Here is a 17,933-nt window from a genome sequence, read left to right on the forward strand (position 1 = left end):
TAAATTGCTCTACACAGTGTCTATGTGTTTGTAATTGGTCTGACACTGTAAGCTCCACCCCTGTCACAGGAGCGTGTACGTAGCCTGTTTGACATCACCAGGGTTACATTAGTGAGTTTATATTGTGCTTCATAGTCCAGCTTCTGTCTGATGGAGAATGTTTGGTTAGGTGAATCCAGCTAATGGAGATAAATCCAAGCTTCACTTATCTAGCTTTGTAGTATAGGCCCTAAATGTTCAATCTAAATGTTCAATCTAAATGTTAAATCAGTCACAGAGTGTAAAGCTAAATCATATAAGGTTGGCTGGTCAACGCCTGTCAATCCCCGCCCACACTCCACACACCCCACCCTCCAAGGTCTTCTGTATCCTTGATGTCTTCATCACTGACATTCAGCATGTCGGTACTCTCAGCGAATTTAGATTTAGATTTAATATTTAGATTGAACATTTTGATTTAGATTCAACTTTTTTTATTTAGATTTTTTTTTTCATGTTTACACATTTGTAACAATGATATAAAACAAATCAAATGAAAGAAACATCTATTTCTGAAGGACAGAAAGGTTTGTGTGTGTGTGTACCTAATAACATTATTTGTTCTATATGTTTGATATTAGGCTGAACTGTGATCAATAGATCAGCTCACTGACTTTATCTTATGAACACACAGTCCCAATGGTTAGACATGTGTTCAGTAGACCAATGACCTCTGGAGTTTCCAAGGTGAAACATGTCAACGCTTTGGATCCAAAGGATTGAAAAGATGTGAAAAACTGCAGCTTTTTCTCCTTTATCCTAAAATCACAAACTACATGTGATTATTGTGGAGATAGTTTGTCAGAAAGCAGACGATAGACCTTCACAGTTGAGTCTGATCTGAGTGTTTGTAGATCAAATAAATCATGTGAGTACAATGAGTGTGAGAAAAGAACGTGAGCAGCGTAAACACAGCAACAGAAGGAAATATGAATCAGGTGGGATGTAGAAGTGGAATGGAAATACCAACTATTTACTAATGCTGACGTTAATGCTGCTTAGGCCACAGATTGTCATCTACACCAGTGTTTCTCAAATGGGGGTACGCCATGCCACTACAGGGGTACTAGAGGGAGACAATGACATTTACAGTGATTTCAACTCAATAAAAGACACAGATGTCTAAATATAATACTTCATTATTAAATAAAAAAACACCTAAAAGTAAATGAGATGCTAAAAATAAATATAAAATGTAGGTTCTGGATCTAATGAAATAAGTGATGGATGTTGTTCTGAGGCCAACCCTGGGGTCAAACACAGGTTTAATGGTGTAAAATAGTGTAAATGTGTGATGTTTAATAACAGGATTATTGATCTCTCTCTCCTCCCTCTGATTGGCTCGTATCACTCAGGTGTTATAAAACATCAACTTTGGACCTGTTGCTCTCAGCTTTGGCTCCGCCCCACTTCCTTGTGTCCCAGCTTCTTGTCTGTGGTTAGTTAGTGGAGCAGGTGTGTAGTTTGGAACTGTTGTGTTTACACACTCAGAGACCAACAGCATTTTCTTAGTTGCTCTCAATGCTGCTGTTGCCCTTTGTTGCCTCGTTGCCCCACTTCACCTGCTGCGTTAGAGCTCACCTGTCCATTCAGTGACACCACCTGACAGGTATGTTTATCCTGTTCCTCATTTCCCATTAGCTACGCTATGCTAAGCTACGCTACGCTAAGCTAGTGTTATTAAAGAGGTGGAGACGCTGCTGCTTTGCTTTGCTGTGATTCCTGCAGTCAGGGGCTGTTCTAGTAATTTGGAGGCCCCGGACAAGGGTGTCCAACTCATTTTAGTTCAGGGGCCAAATACGGACCAGTTTGATCTCAAGAGGGCCACAGATTTTATGCTGGAAAACCAGTCATTTCAACATTAGTGTGTCATAGTTTGTACTTCTACGTATACATAAAATACATAAATAGTGCCTTGCATGGCAGTCCTGTCCCACTGGTGTGTGAATGTGAGAGTGATTGGGTGAATGAGCTGATATGTAAAGCGCTTTGAGACTGCTTCAGTGTGGTGATAAAGCTCTATATAAATCATGTCCATTTACCATTCAAAAATGTAAACTTCCATAGATTATAGATTCAGGGCCCACAATTTAAACAGTTTCAAGTATTTTTTTGTTTATTTTTACATCATTTGGGCTTCCAGCTCATAAAACCCATGAAAGTGTGCCTTTCATTCAGGAATCAAGGTCCAAGTGTTTGGAGGAAGACTGGTGAGGAACAGAACAGAACATTGCACCCCAAATCATGACTGACTGTGGCTCTCAAGCAGCTTGGGTTCTATTCCTCCAAACACTTAGACCTTGATTCCTGAATGAAAGACACTTTACTTTCATCAGAAAAGAGGACCATGGACCACAGGCCTGGTCTAGTCCTTCTTCTCCTCTTTTTTTCTGCAAAAACTGAAAAGTAAATAATGATTTCTTCACATTATTCTAATTTTTTGAATTCCTGTTTTCATGGGTTTTATGAGCTAGAAGCCCAAATTATGTAAAAATAAACAAATAAATACTTGAAATTGTTTAAATTGTGGGCCCTGAATATATAATTTATAAAAGTTTAACTTTTTGAATGGAATTATGGAACTTAAAGAACTTTTCCATGATATTCTATTTGTTTTTAGAAAGGGTCTGTACATAGATTGATGGAAAGGTACAGGTGATGTTATTTTACAATGTCTGTACTTGTGTTATGTTGATTCATTAACTACATTTATTACATTTATGTGCTAACTCATGATGACAGTCATGTATCGTATCATTTATTACTAATCAAAGGTCTACTGAAATCTTCCACGTTGTTTCAACTTTTTAAATTATTAAACTATGAATCTTTTTCCATCTACATTTTCAACATTTTAAACCTTCAACAGTGAACTTCAGCTGTTCATTCATTCTACACCTGATTTCAACTTTTAACATATTCATCTGTTTGTTCACTTTCAGATAAAACATTCAACACATTTCAGCTTTTTACACTTTTTCAACTCATTTCAAGTTTTATCAACTGTTTTTAACTGATTTCAACTTTTTCAACCCATTTTAACTTTTTCCAACTTTTTAAACCCATTTGGACTCGTTTCATTTTTTTTCACCTTTTTTAATCAATTTCAACATTTTTCCACTCTTTCAACCCATTTTAACTTTTTTCAACTTTTTCAACCCATTTTAACATGTTTCAACTTTTTCAACCCATTTTAACATGTTTCAACTTTTTCAACCGATTTGGACTCGTTTCAATTTTTTTCTCACCTTTTTTTAAATCACTTTCAACTTTTTCAAACCATTTTAACTTTTTTCAACCCATTTAAAAAATTTTCAACATTCTCCACAAATTAAAACTTTTTTCTCCTTTTTCAACCAATTTCAACTTTTTCAAACGATTTTTCAACCCAAATTTGACTTTTTTCAACTTTTTCAAGCTTGTTAATGCTTTTTCAACCCATTTAAAAAATGTTCAACATTTTCCACAAATTTCAAGTTTTTTCTCCTTTTTCAACCAATTTCAACTTTTTTCAACTTTTTAACCGATTTCAAGTTTTTCCACCCATTTCAAGTTTTTTCAATTTTTTCAACCTTTTCACATTTTTTAAAAAGTTTATTAATAAATAATAATGTTTATTTCAATTCATTATTGTGTCATAGTTTTTACTTCTACGTGAACATAAAATACTAAATGTGTAAGAAACAAACAATATACTGTATAATCAATCAGTGACAGATATCAGTCCTAACAGGATCTACACTTTACATTTCCTAGATTTTTTTGACCAGTTTCTATTTAATTAAGGGAAATTTGATATCATAAAGAACATGTAACAATTTTGAGTTTTTCCAACCGTTTAACATTAAAAATGACTGTTATTAATATCAAAATGAGGTCACGATCTAAAAAGGTTGAAACCACTGAACTAGTTACTGTTTATTTCCATTTATTTACTAAATGAGATGATTTAAAATGTGTGTTATCACTCATTCATTTCATCATTATGATCTATAGATGTTTTTAAGTAGTTTTCTCAGTAAAATGTTGAAGTGGGACAAAGGGGGGACTAGGATTCAGAAATGAGAGAAAAGGGAACTAGAACCAAAAAGGTTTGAGAACCACTGATCTAAATAACCAGTTTAACTGGGAAACACACGTCAATAATCTGTGTTCCCGTTTACAGCAAAGGTTGTATTTTTTACTCAGTGTTTGGTGTCAATCTAAAGACGATGTTTTTGTCTCATCAGCTGTTTTAGAAAGCATCATTGGTTCCAGAATGACAGCGTGGTACGGTAAACTTTGTGTCCAGTTGAGGTGAAAATGAAGTGTCTGGTGCAGACAAGCTTTGTAGGTTGTAGGAAGGACTAACATCTCCATGTTTCAGTCCCTCCACCATTTCACTTCTAATTTATGTGGTTGTTCAGACCTAAAATGCCTGATTTTACAGCAGCTTTTTCAAAAAACTGCAGCAAAAGTTGCATCATTTTGATGTTTTATTATTTTCTATAACTTTGCCTAAACTGGTCAATTTACCAGAAAACCTGGTTGCCTTTGAATTATTTCATAACAATAGAGAAAAAAGCTCAGATTCACAATAATTTAACAAGATATGATTAATTCATTATATTTTAAAGGTTTCCAGTGCAGAGAATATTACAGAGAATCAGTTTGTTTTAGTTTTTGAAACAAAAACTAAAAAATCCTAAAATGAATAAATGGTTCTTTTCCTGTGAGAATCTCATCAATGCATTCATGACTTTTGCTCCAAATACTTTTACTGTAGAAGAGTCTCATGTGTTCAGTCATTTAGGAACTTATTTTATACTGTTATTTATGAATTGGGCACTGCTTTCTATTTGAATTTGTGTTTACTTTTTCATTTTAGGACGTGATAGTAATAACTAGTTTTAATATAATAATATTTAAGGAGAAATTATTCCACATTTTCTAACCTATTAGGTGAACCAGTTCTGGTAGTTAATCATAAACAGCATAAAGCTGTTAAATTCCTGAGTCAGGTTTATGATGAGAAGTGATCACACACACACACACACACACACACACACACACACACACACACACACACACACACACACACACACACACACACACACACACACACACACACACACACACACACAGAGTGTAGACTTTAGACAATAGTCAATCATCAACTGCCTGATCAAAAATCATTGACTATAACATTATCATGGAAACACACTCCACACCCAACCCCTCGGGGTGGGGGTGGGGGGGTGGATGTTGGCGGGGGGCCATTGGGTTGGAGTTGGTGACGGGGAGCGCTGGGTCCTCAGCTCCTTGGGACTTTCTCGGGTGTGTATCTGGGGGGCAGTGGCTACCTCTCGGCTTGGAGTTGCTCTGTTCCTCAGACAAAGGTCTTCTCTGCCTTTTTTTTGCTGGCTCCGCCCTGATATAAGTTTGAGAAAAGTGAATTTGTAGACAACGGTGTGGAGCCAATGGGCTAGTCATAATCTAGCATTAGTTTGTACTGGGCTGTTATAAAGCTGTACGTCTTATCGCCGGGTCAGAGGCAGGAAAGTTCTAAGTGTTGTTTTCTGGCCAGAGACAGCGGGGGGGATGAAAGACCCCCAATCACCTTATTAACACTTGTATTACCCTCACAGGGTCTATGAGAATGATTTATTAAGGTGAAGTTACTTAGTTCTGCTTTAAATCAAAACACCTAAAAGTAAATGAGATGCTAATAATAAATGTAAAAAGTAGGTTCTGGATCGAATGAAATAAGTGGTGGATGTTGTTCTGAGGCCAACCCTGGGGTCAAACACAGGTTATATGGTGTAAAATAGTGTAAATGTGTGATGTTTAATAACAGGATTATTGATCTCTCTCTCCTCCCTCTGATTGGCTCGTATCACTCAGGTGTTATAAAACATCAACTTTGGACCTGTTGCTCTCAGCTTTGGCTCCGCCCCACTTCCTTGTGTCCCAGCTTCTTGTCTGTGGTTAGTTAGTGGAGCAGGTGTGTAGTTTGGAACTGTTGTGTTTACACACTCAGAGACCAACAGCATTTTCTTAGTTGCTCTCAATGCTGCTGTTGCCCTTTGTTGCCTCGTTGCCCCACTTCACCTGCTGCGTTAGAGCTCACCTGTCCATTCAGTGACACCACCTGACAGGTATGTTTATCCTGTTCCTCATTTCCCATTAGCTACGCTAAGCTAAGCTAAGCTAGTGTTATTAGAGAGGTGGAGACGCTGCTGCTTTGCTTTGCTGATTGGTTGGCCCCAGACCAGGGTGTCCAACTCCTTTTAGTTCAGGGGCCAAATACGGACCAGTTTGATCTCAAGAGGGCCACAGATTTTATGTTGGAAAACCAGTCATTTCAACAATATTGTGCCATAGTTTGTACTTCTACGTATACATAAAATACTAAATATGTAAGAAACCAACAATATCTAATCAAAAAGTAACAGATATCAGTCCCAACAGGATCTATACGTTACATTTATTAGATTTTTCATTTTATTTTTTTAACTAATTACTATTTAATTAAGGGAAACATGATGTCATAATTGGAGGAAATGTAAGAATTTTGAGATTTTCCAACAGTTTAACATTAAAAATGACTGTAATAATCATGTGATAAAATCACCAGGAAAACTGTGAGAACCTGCAAATATTGTTGAGTTTCATTTACACAATGATTGATGTTTTCTCTGTTATTTTTACTTTATCCTGTGGGCCAAACTAAAGGCCCCCAAGCAGGGCCAGAGTGGGACTCATTTTCAGCCCTGGAGCTTCATTCCTCAGACCGGCCCACGATTGAAACATATTATTATAATAATCATGTTCTAACCTTACATGTTGAGTCTACAATAGCATGTTGTTCTGTAAATCCTTGTATGTCACTGTATTGTTATAAAAAATTTCAATTCAGTGCAGGTAAAGGTTGCTTCAAAATATAGAAATATTTAAAGAGGAGCGCACATCAACATTAGTCTTTACACTTATAAATGAAGAAAGTGGTTACAAACCTTTTTTACTGTACCCCCCTTAGAAACATGAAAAACTCTCAGGGCCCCCCATTGTGACAAAATGCTAGAATAAAAAAAAAAAAAAGAAAAGTGTAACCTTTTTTGAAAAAAATACAGATACATGTGGCCACACCTCATGTATCTGTAGTTCATATGTCTATACCAGGGGTGTCTAAACGTGGTCCACCAGGATGTCAATGTGTCCCTGATCCAACACTTCTGATATCCTGAAGCAGTTTTGCTAATGAGTCTCCCAGCTGTGTTAGAACAGACACATTAAAAACACGTTGGACCCCCGACCCTCCAGGACCAAGTTTGGACACCCCTGAAACTGACAGAGAGCATGGATGTAATGAGTCAGCAGAAAAAGGAAAGAGCTGCCAGTGGAGGATCAGTGACTTTGATAGAGTGATCAACAGAGTTATGATTGAGGATTGTTCATAAACACCTGTGTCACGGACTGAGTTTACCTCGTACTGAGATCCATTATGAGCATATATGCACATGCGCATTACGATAAAATTATTTTTTATTAAAAAATAAATAAAAATAAAATAATAATAATTCAGTTTTGTTTATTTTTGTTTTCAAAGTGAAAGAACACGTGTTAGTTAGTTTAGACAAACACTAATGTCCATTTATCTTAAATCAATCAGAGCTAATGAACAAACAGATGTTTTCTATGAAACAAGGCCACAGAACTAAAAGAGAAACCATAATGAGCTTTGTTTATGTTCTAACTGAAGACCTTCAAATGACCTTCAGTCTGTTAGAGGAAGACATTATGACTAGAAACATAGAACACTAGCAGTGTTAATGTAAACTATGTTCTGATGACACTGTATCCCTCACTTTGTTGGCTGTGTGATGCCAACTTTATCACCATCAATGGAAGAAAAACCCAAGAGATGGTTCTGGACGAGGGTTGGGCATCGTTTGGATTTTAACGATTCTGATTCTCAATTTTGATTCCTGTTCTAAACGATTCTTGATTCTGATTGTTTGAGTTGTGCAGGTCAACAGGTCACAGATTTCACAGGATAATTTTTTTATTTGAAAAAGCCTTTACACAGGTTATTTTTATTAATTCACTGAGTTGATACAGTTTAATTTGGTTGCTGTAATATAACTAAAGTATTTACTTACAAAGGTCCCAACTGTAATGGCAAAACTGAAAGTTGCTGAAACAACACTACAAACAAGTTGTCACCAGTCTAAAAAACATAGAGCTACAGGTAGATGTAAAACTAAATAAAATAAACTCAAACCCTGTAGCAGTCATGTGACAAATCAATCAACAGTTCTTGTTGAGAAAGATTATTATTATTCTGGAAATGTAATTGGAGTCTAAATTCACACACTGGTGACGACATATGCTAAGATGTTGGCGGCCCGAACCCCAGGCTAGACTATTTAATAAGAGCCTTAAAAGACATGGCTATAATAAAAAGAGTGGATGGACGGAGGCATAAACATGCTGACTTTCACACACGGACTTATTAAACACACACGGACCTCGGTAAACGGACAGGCTTCCCTGGAGGCTGGCACTAGGACCCAGAGACGGAGTAAATGCATCCCCATACTGCATGTACAGGCTGTGATTTCACCAGTTAATCATTTTATCACAAAACTTTCAACATTAAAATAAAAAAAAAAATATCCAACCAATTTCTCCTCCTGTGTCCTGTCTGTTGGAGGCAGGTTTTCCTGCATTAGCATCATCGCTATATGTGCTGCTTCTAGCTACGCTAACTGCTACTACTAGCTACGCTGACTGCTGCTACTAGCTACGCTGACTAAAGCTGTTAGCTATGCTAACTGTTGCTACTAGCTATGCTAACTGCTACTACTAGCTACGCTAACTGATGCTACTAGCTACGCTAACTGCTGCTACTGGCTATGCTAACTGCTGCTACTAGCTATGCTATCTGCTGCTACTGGCTATGCTAACTGCTGCTACTAGCTATGCTAACTGCTGCTACTAGCTATGCTAACTGCTGCTACTGGCTATGCTAACTGCTGCTACTAGCTATGCTAACTGCTGCTACTGGCTATGCTAACTGCTGTTACTGGCTATGCTAACTGCTGTTACTAGCTATGCTAACTGCTGCTACTAGCCATGCTAACTGCTGCTACTAGCTATGCTAACTGCTGCTGCTAGCTATGCTATTTCCACAGAAACAACCTTGAGCTTTTTTGGTCTCTACATCTATAAACTGGTCCTCCCTGATCCTTCCAACTCCCAGAATGAGGAAAACAAGTGATTCCTGAATGGTCTCTGCAGCCCCACCCACTGGTAAAACAGTGTTCCTACGGGCTGTTCAGATTCATCTCCTGTCGTGACGTCACCAAAGGAGTCATTTTCATAGGCCAACCTCCTCTGAGCACTGATGGGGGACATTCGAGAGGGGGGCGTTCATCCCCGAGGTGGAGTTTGGTGTGTCCCGCAATGAGATAGCAGTAGTGTTTTTCAATGTTGTCGCTCGGAGCTAAACACATGCAAATGGCTTTGTTGTTGGTTGTACAACAGCTACAGAAGAACAGACAACGTGCTAGCTACGGTTCGTGGTAGCTTGTATGTGTGTGCTAATCACTTTAAATCGGACTGCTTCAGTAACGAGGGTCAGTACAAAGCTGGCTTTGCCTCGACATTGAACCTCGTGAAAGGATCTGAACCAACTAAGCATGTGGAGATGAATCGATACTAATCAAAGATGCGCAATGCAAGTGTATCGATCCATTCAGCGTGCATCGGTACAATTGACGGGTGAAATCGAGATGCATCAGTCACTGCGTGCCTGCATCAGTAAAATCCATGGTTGCATCCATTTTTTCATCCATCCATTTTCTGACCCACTTGTTCCTGTTTTCAGGGTCAGGGGGAATTTATTTATGTTGTATTTCAATCTATCCTGTTTTTCAAAGGCACATTGAATGCACCACAAGTAGTTGTAAAGACCAAATAGTGAAAGGTTATAATTATTATTCATATTATATATGTTAATGCTACTGCATTAGCCTAATGCCTGCTGAACAGTTCACATTACTATCTGTGGCAGACAGAAATATGTACTATTATTATAAGTGTGACTTTAAGTCACTCATTGAGAATGTCACTGTTTACTGTTTAAGTTGTGACTTCTAAATCCAAACCCTACTGGTGAAAAGAACTGTTCATATATATGAATTCATGCTGTTTTAAGCAATTTCTAACTTTTCAACTTTTTCAACCCATTATCCAATGCTAACGCTTTGATAATGTTTACACTATGTTTTTGCTAATGTTAGGTTAGTGCTAATGCTAGGCTATTGCTAATTCTAACCTATTGCTAATGCTAGGCTAATAATAATGCTAAGTTAACGCTAATGCTAAGCTAATGCAGTGCCAGCACCTGCATCCTCACTTGCATTTTCTTCAAGAAATGCAAATATTCTTGTGGTGCGTCCCGTACTGAGCCCAAACAGAATGCTGTTTGTTCCGTATTTGCATAAATGACCAGAACACTAAACATGTCCGTCAGACTGTTACACACAAAGTAAAACACAGGAAATGCCAAGACCAGCCACATCGTGGTGGTGGGATCTACGTAGGACCCCTGCTCTCTGTGGTGTGTCCTGTGTACATGGATGTGTGTGTGTGGTGCTTTCAGGGACTATTGGAGAGTAGAGAGACGACACACACATCAGAGCAGCTCTAACCCTAAAAATGTCCAACTTTAGAGAGTTTTCAGTGTCCCACGGTCAAACAGCTTCAGGAAAACAACACTGTAGATATGAACAATCATCATCATCTCCTGAGGATGATACAGTAGACACATCATGGTTGGACTGATTTAATAAACTACTGGGATTTGATCTTATATTTAGGATGTGGCAGTGTGTATCACTAACTCTCATCCAGTCAGTGTGCTGTTAAACTTCAGAGCTCCAGATATTTGTTGTGAAACTTTGTTGTGAGCTTTGACATCTTTTATCTTCTCTAATGTGTGTTTACACTCTTTACCATGATACTCAGGTAGCGCTGTCTGTCTCACACTCATATCTTCAGCTCATCATCTCATGACGTGGAGATGGATCAGGACACGGTGAAGGAACAACATGAGATCCAGACTGAAGATCAGAGGTGAGACCACGTCAGAGCTCAGCACTCACACCTCTGTACATCAGTGTTACACTGTGTGTGTGTGTGTGTGTTTTCAAGGACCAGGAAGCAGCCCACACCTGAACTTGAACCTGGACCCAGCTGTGTGTCCTTTAGAAGTGACCAGTCCATGGACAAACCCATTGACTTCAAAGGAGGTCCATCTACTGACCCACAGTGAGTCCACATAAAGAAGGTTGCTGGTTGTCTTCCTGATGGTCCAGGGGCCTCATTTATTGATCCATTCATAGAACTGGTTCTAAATACGTTCAGACCAATGAAATGTAGAATGTGCACCAGTACAAAAAGAATCAGTATTCATGAAGCGTGTGGACAGAGGTCGTACACACAGCAGTGTTGATTAATCCCACCTGTTCTAAAGCTAGCACACGTTCAGGATCATTTACATTAAGACACGCCTCTAATTGACCATATATGGTAGCAGCAATCCCTTTAACCCTCCTATTATTCTTAGGGTCAATTTGACCTCATTCAAAATGTATCACTTAGCAAATAATAGACTTTTTTTGCTTCATATTTCATGACTTTTCTTAATTTGATACAATTGATTAAACATAAGATGATCATGATGATATTTATTCATTGTGATGAACACATATTACACACATTGGTGTAAAACGTGTGTGTGTGTGTGTGTGTGTGTGTGACTTTACATCTCCACACCTACAGAGTTGATACATGACATTATAAAGTAAAGCTGATATTAATTTTTTTTTCATTTTCAAACATGTGAAACCCCTCACACACAAAAAACAACCACAAAAACAATAAAACCATAAATTAAAAAATAAATAAAGAAAAATCCTACTAACCAAACACTCCCTGTCAGAGAGAAGCTGTCCTACGAAGGTCGATAACAACACACTAATTATAGCCAAATGTTTTCAGCCTGGGTACGTGCACGTTCACATGAAAGGGGTGGAGCTAGCAGCGTCTGACCAATCACTACAATAGAGAAAACTGGCAGAGCAAGCATCTTTACAGTAGAAACAGCTCATTATCTTATACTGGCTGTATGAAAGGAGCTTCTTTTTATAAATAAAATTTGATTGATTGATTGATTGATTGAATGATTGATTGGATAAATATCATGAATTCATATTCATAATCACAGTGAAGAGCAACCGTAGTGCTGCCCACCAGGAGGCGGAGCTTTTATATTCCCTCATATCTGATCCACTTCATAATCTGGTCTGACCAGGTCAGGTGTTGCTGAAGTTTAAAATTATGAATAATTAAAATTCATAATTCAGACCAAAAACAACACAGTTGTTACAGAAAAGTCAGGAATGAAAGAACCCAGACAGGAATCTGCTGATACTGTTAATGTGTAAAAGCGTGAGATTATTTATGATATTAATCCATTGAATGGAATATCCCATTCAATGGATTAATATCGTATAATAATATAATAATATCACGCTTTTACACATTCACAGAGTCAGCTGATAAAACCTGTGTCTAGATCAGTAAATGAAAGGATTGCATCAATGTCTAAATATTGTCTCTCCTGTCAGCGTCAGATCAGATCCACACAGTGACAAGTTCACACATCATCTTTTATTGGACAACTCGCTTTCTAAGAGATCTGATTGGTCAGAAAGAAGGACTTTAGCACTCGCAAAAGATTCTAGCCAGAGAAAAAACGTGGTTAGTTGTTCAGCATAAGTTTCCATGGTGATTTAGTCCAGTAAAGGCTGGGATACACTGTGCGATTTTTTTGAACCATTATACTCAGCTCCAGGTCAAACTGTGCGACTCAGACACAGAGCCTGAATGTGGGCAGCTCACGATTCATGTTCTCACACTGTCACTCTGACATGATCTGACTGCTCACATTGTACGTTCATACACGACACGTCAGAGTCTTGTTTCCAGAAATGCAACATACATATTAGAAGAAGAAGAAGAACTCTGAAGCGTCGCGATTAAAACAGATGAAGAAGAAAAACCCAGTAGTGGAGAGACACTCACAAATCTCAGCAAAAAGAGCTTTAAAAAAGAAAAGATGGCGATGTGATGGACCAGGAGCTGGCTGGACAGACGTGGGCAGTACAGTCCGTCAATTCTAGAGTGGTCCTACGGTGTTCAGTGGCGTGCCGTGCATTTCACACCTAGGCCTTCAGTGATGTCCTACACTGAATGAATCCACCTCTTAATACCATCATTATGACGTCATGTCTCTCAAAACCATATATTTATACAGAAACAAACATAGTCGAGTACAACTACTTTATTTCCGGAGTGTTTAAAATCAATACATCCGTATTAACAATTAAGAGTAGTAAAGTAAAAGTTATATGATCACTTGGATACTGTCACAACTTAAAAATAAAAGGCAATTAGTCTACAAAAGTCCACTAAACAGCACATTGTCGCACCCGTAAAGCAGTTTCATTCATTCATTTCCGACAGTGGTGAAATGGTGTAGCTACTCATTGAATGTTTCATTTAGATTAAAGTGAAACAATTCAGTCCCTTCACTGAAGTCACAGGTGCGCCAGGTACCAGCACATTATGGGCTATGTCGTGACGGCAAAGCGCAGGCTGCGCCCGGCGCGGCACGGCGCAGACCGCCCCACCAGACCGTCAAGACAGGGCTTATGAAATAAAATCACAAAAATATAGAAAAAAAAAAAGCTTTGTACTCACCAAAACAACTATCCCCGCTTATTTGAACACAAAATCAATCCTCCTTTCTTTCCTCAAGCAGACTTCAATGACTGTTGTACAGTTTATCTGTCCGTCTCAGTTCCACCAATAAGTCCTTTTCTATCGACATGGAGGCTAGTGCTGAAAGCAGAGTCTCTCTGAACCTGTGAGCCAGGGATACCGCTCGTAGCTGCTGCTTTGAAAGTGACGCACAAACCATTTTCCTGGCTGGGATAGGTTAGCTAGCGCGGAGGTTGGACGACCTATCGGGACACCAGCTTCCATTTGGTTAACGTCACTCTACTTTGCATAGAGAAAAGACTCTGAGGAATAATTTAATACATATTTATGAAAAAAATATATTAAAATGAAATGTATCTAATTATGTTTAGGCCAGCAGAGAAGGCCTTGCTGGCCCTGACGGTCCACCACTGGGTGTTTGCACATGCGCAGTGAGCGTTTACGGTAAGCCGGTCTGTGGCACTGTTTCACTGTGTGATACCCTCATGAGGAGCGACTGGATTTCAAACATGTTTGATTTCCTTACAACCATACGATTGCTGATTGGGAGCTGGTAGTAATGTGTTCATCGCTTCTCGTGACCCCATGTATACTACACGATGCACGACACACAATTTAGCTGAGACTCGCACGATCTTACAAAATAGACGCATGGGTTGAAAATCGGCTCAAAATAAGCCAAAAATCGCACAGTGTATGCCTGCCTTAAGATGTTAGTGAGCTTTGTAGTCCAGCACACACTGATTAAATCCTGAAAGTTAGCGCAATAAGAGGTATTTTAGAATAGTAACGTACCCCCTAAAATTTTGTCAATGATTTTCTGAAAATCATTTTGTGGAGGTAAATATTCCTGGGGTCAGATTGACCCCAAGGGTAAAATGTGTTGGTGATATTTGAGGATAATAGGAGGTTCAGAATGTGTGAACAGACTTTTTCCAGTGGATTCTGACCAAAGCTATAAATGAAATCAAGGATCAACAAACAAACAAACATCCTGAAAAAAGACTCACTTATTGATACGTGAACAATAATCATGTTTAACATGTGAAATGTGTGACTTTTTAAAGAGAGCTGAGGGTCAAACTTCGCTAAAATCTCTGTGTGATTCTGTGTTGTTTGAATGACAGCAGCATTACATCATCACATGATGATGTCACACTATTTCACTTTAAACACACACAGCCATCGGCCTTTTAGCACAACTATTGTGTGTGTTCACTGACGCTTCCTAAACGTGCACAGACCCAGGTGTAGTGCTGCTCCTGGGGGGTCCTCAGGTTGGTTAGGGGGGTCATTAGCCCCAGCTTCAGTACGTAACCGTATCCCTCTATGACCCATAGAGATGTTGTAATAAATCATCAGAGGTTGATCAATCATTTCTAATCATTGTAACACTCACCAATGGAGGCTCAGACAGCAGCTGGATGTGCACTGGGATGGCTTTAGTGCACGTTGTCTGTCACTTCAACATTTACAATCACAGCATTAATCAGTCACTATATTTTGGGGGAGGAGCCACAGATCAGCTCCATCTTTAGACGTTCTCCTGCAGAGAGCACGGCTCTCCAAATCCTCCAATAGTTCACGATAAGACATGTCAGCACATTCCAAGTGATCTTTTCAGCTTGTCCTGTCAACGCTGTGTTTATAACCTGTTACACCATTTACTCACACCATGTACTATATTATTATTAATAACTTTTATTAATTAGAGCAAACAGAACACATGACATTGATGAACACTCATAGACTCTGTGTTCTATCTGTAGTTTCACTGTATGAGGCCATTATTGTAACTAAAATATGTGTATGTGTGTAACACAATCTGTGTGTAGAATTAGGATTTATAAACATAGTTGTCTGTGTGTAATTCATTCTGTGTGTCTGTAATCACATCTGTATGTGTGTGTCATCAAACCAGGACATTCTATTGGCTGTCTCTGTACATGTGACTTTTAGAACACATTTGGAGAATAGCCAACTTTTATCTTGTAACTCCTGTAATACCACTAGAAACCAGCAGTTGTCACTGGTACCAAGTGACTGACCCTCCAATTGGAGGCATATATCTATATATATTTTTATAACTTAAAAGTCATATACGTTATGTAACTATGTCATACAACTTATTAATAAAACACGCATTTATAAGACACCTTTTTTGCAAACAAACCACCTCCAACAACGCAGAAGAAGAGGAAACTACCGCTAAAAAAATCAGAAAAAGAAGAACAGGAGAAATGGACACTGTGTACATGCACCAATACAACTTTATTTATCTTAACAGAGATCAATAAAGCTGATCAGTTACGATGCGTCTCTCTTGATACTAGATGATGACAGAGATCTTCATCATAACGGCTGTAGTTGACGACGACATCACGTTCACTTGATAATTTGTTTTTTTGGCTCATTGTGACAGTGAGACATATAATAATAATAATAATAATAATCGTATGTGTATGTCTATTCTGTCTTTGACACCAATCAGTGTATTGTTTGTTCTTTGGTTATTTATTTAGTGTAGGAAGAGGACCAGAGATAAACACTGATTTCACACATCTTTAAAACATTAAAGAGAAGGTTAAACTCACTCATGGTTCACATTGATTCACGTCATTGTTTGTTTCTACATGTAACACTATTTTAGTAACAGTTGGTGGCAGGGTGGGTAACATTTGGTTAAGTTTGTCTCAGATAGTGTGAACTGTAGCACCTGGAATACAGTGTGTGATGTCATTAAATAATCTGGTGTTCCTAGTTATTGAATCACCAATAATGAGTGACTAGGAATGTGTGTGGACCTGTTACACTGAACGGGAGCGTCTGATGGTGAGAGGGTTGCTGATGGCTGCTGGGGAGCGTTAGTCGTTAGGGTCGGTTGGCTTAGAAGCGGCTCTGCAGCAGGCGGAGTAGAGCGGGCTACGGAGGATTTGGACTGATGGGAATTCAGTCCCAGCAGTGGTGGAGGTGTTTTCCTGGTGGTTGTTTCAGTCGCTCAATTGGACTGAGTTTGTCTCCATTTTCATATGAGAGGGCTTCAAAACTATAATGGAGAGTAAGCAGAGGAGGGATGCCATTATTCGTGTTTTTCTCTTGTCTGCACACAACAAATGATGGCTGGCAAGGTGTGGAACAGGACTGTCTTTAACCTGGATTCTCCCAGAGAACTGTATCATTGTCTTGTAGAGTACTATGAAAGAAAGACGACAGCGCTATTGACTGTTGTACGACTGTGTCCGTGTACTTGGTGAGTTGCTCATCTTTGTTTTTTAGATCGTTAGAAAGGCGACAAATCTCTTCTCGGAGATTAGTAATTTCATTGTTGGTGTTTTGTAATAAAATGTGTATCTCTGACGGTGGCTGAGAACGGTCATCTTGTCCACATCTATGGTGTGTGTAGACCTGAGGAGTATGTTCAGGCTGAAATGAGTGAAACTCTGAGTATCTCATTCCAAAAAGCGAGGTATGTTTTTCTCTGAGTATGTTACCATAGCAACATTGTTTGTGAACTAAACCTGGTCGCTGGCAGGTTTTATCAAAGAAACCCTAGGTTTCTACCTGGCTCCGCCCACCTGAACACCGTTTCTGAACACTTTAATGAACCTTAACACTTTTCTCTGAAACACATTAGTAACATCACACACCACAGACGTGTTCACATCATTACTAATGTTGTGTTGCTTTATGTTTTTTTTTTTGTTTTTTTTGTGCAAACGGTAGTTTTCTTTCTAACATTGTGGATGTAGATCATTAAGTGAAAGTCACTGAGAGGTTGATCTGCATTAAAACATCTACTGACGTCTGTAGTAAAGTTCACTGAATACAAACCTGTGGATAATATAAAGGAGGAGATGATCATTTAAATAAATCCACTTTTAAGGCTCGATTGTTGTTTTATATTGTTATACAACTAAATCTGTAGATCACGGCTTTTTAAAGGTATGATGGCTCAGTGAATTGTGATGCTGCCCTTGGAAGCGATGGGTCGTGGGTTCGCGTCCCGCTTCAGTGTTTTTTTATGACATTGAGATGACTGGTGACAATATTACATTAAAAAT

General features: G+C 38.6%; 1 long non-coding RNA gene across 1 annotated transcript; it reads left to right on the plus strand.

Moving 5' to 3' along the window:
* The first annotated feature begins 1,363 nt into the window (after positions 1-1,363).
* LOC114460071 (uncharacterized) lies at positions 1,364-11,145 on the plus strand. Its single transcript, XR_003673530.1, has 3 exons — positions 1,364-1,648; positions 5,923-6,176; positions 11,086-11,145. It is a non-coding gene; the product is annotated as an uncharacterized LOC114460071 (long non-coding RNA).
* The last annotated feature ends 6,788 nt before the right edge of the window (positions 11,146-17,933 follow it).

The sequence above is a fragment of the Gouania willdenowi genome, unplaced genomic scaffold (assembly GCF_900634775.1).
Source record: "Gouania willdenowi unplaced genomic scaffold, fGouWil2.1 scaffold_391_arrow_ctg1, whole genome shotgun sequence".
NCBI classification, from domain to species: Eukaryota; Metazoa; Chordata; class Actinopteri; order Blenniiformes; family Gobiesocidae; genus Gouania; species Gouania willdenowi.